The following is a 1,664-nucleotide window of genomic DNA, read 5'->3' as shown; positions in this document are numbered from 1 at the left end:
CTTGAAGATCCTTCTGTCCTCCGTCTACTACTTCGTTCCGGTGCCTATCGCCTCTTATGTACATATAGGGACACTGTTTAGCGATGAGGTTCTCATTCCCGCACTCGAAGCATCGAGTGCGGGGACACTAGGCCACCAAATACCCTACTTTACCACATCCATGGGATTTACGGTCCTCTCTACCCGGTTCCCCTTGATTTCTCTAGGACCATTCTTCTCTTCGGTTTGCTTGGCATATCTCTCATAAACTCCTGCTGTTCTTCTTCTCTAGGGGTTCTGATGATTTCTGGGCGAGCTATACTGGACCTCCCCCAGTCTAGATCATCAGTTTCCATGTGAGACTCCTCTCCCTGACACTCGCATCGATTAGTTCTTGGGCGTACTCTACAAGAGAACGTTCTTGGGGTACGCCTACCCGGACTTCCTAATTTGGCTTTTAATATTTTCTACAGGAACATGCGAGCTACACGTGGTCCGTGTGCATCATTTCACTTAATTTGTCCGTGATCCGGTTATATTGTGAAAGCAGTTCAGCGGCGTACTGCCTGCCTTTTTTCCTATCTCGGAACATTTTAAAAATGTCTTCCTCCGGGGCCCAACGCTCCCCCTTCGAATGCCTTTATTTCACAACGCTCCATAGTGTCCCTTCATCCTCATAAATCTGGTTAAGGAAGCATCTTTTCACTCGGCAGACCACTGCAGCCTTCAGTTCATCATCATCAGGGTCCACGCTGTCCAGAAGGTCTTTTTTTGGTCAAGGTCTGATATTTTTGCTTCTATTCTGCCCATGACGCGATCACAGCCCTTAAGAAAGTGGTTTAATTCTCCGGCCTCCCTGGTGAATTTTTCTATATCTGATACCGCTTTTTTCAAGTCCTACGTGGTCGCCGTTCGCACCCTAATCGCATTAGAGTTCGCTTCCGGCATAGTGGTCGCAGGTATAGGTCGAAGTTCTTTTCCGGGTATCCTTGACTGTCTAGACCTAAGTTTCCTAGATTCAGAACTGCTGGTCTATCTGCTCCTCGGCTAGTTATGTGCGTGAATGTTAGAGACCCAAGAAAAGAAGAAGTGAGATAGAGAAGACAAAAAATAAAATTACTAAAATATACCAATTAAAAAAAGGTCAAAGATCCCTGGTTTCGGCACCAGTTAAACTCCGTCACAAACAGAACTTTTAAAAAATGGGAAATGACTCACACAAATTTAGCTTTAAGACTACTTTATTTCTCCAATCGATCCTCTATTTATACATTTGTAGTGTTTTCATAGGTCAGGAGGTATTGGGTGAGATAATAGGTACCCTTATATCTTAGGTATCTCTTCTATATGTAGGTACCCTAAGTGTAAATATTGCACTATATATGTATATATATCTTATGTTACAGATACACTTCAAGACTACAAACTTCTTTCGCTATAAAACAATTGTTTTACTAATTAATGAAAAATCCAAATTAAATAATAGATTGTATCTTAAACAATACGTACCTATAAAATAAAATGAGTTTTTTTTTTATAGTCTTTAGTTCACTGAAACACTCGTATAATTATAAATCATTTAAAAACAGTATCAGGGGTTATTTTTTATAATACCATGTAGTAACTTTACCCGATCGTTATTTAAAGATGAGGATGGGAGAACTTGAAGGTAATCTTCTTTATAT

The sequence above is a fragment of the Halyomorpha halys genome, unplaced genomic scaffold (assembly GCF_000696795.3).
Source record: "Halyomorpha halys isolate HHAL.00 unplaced genomic scaffold, Hhal_1.1 Scaffold454.1, whole genome shotgun sequence".
In the NCBI taxonomy this organism is placed as follows: Eukaryota; Metazoa; Arthropoda; class Insecta; order Hemiptera; family Pentatomidae; genus Halyomorpha; species Halyomorpha halys.
The sequence above is the reverse complement of the archived record's forward strand: the minus strand, read 5'-3'. Positions refer to the sequence as shown.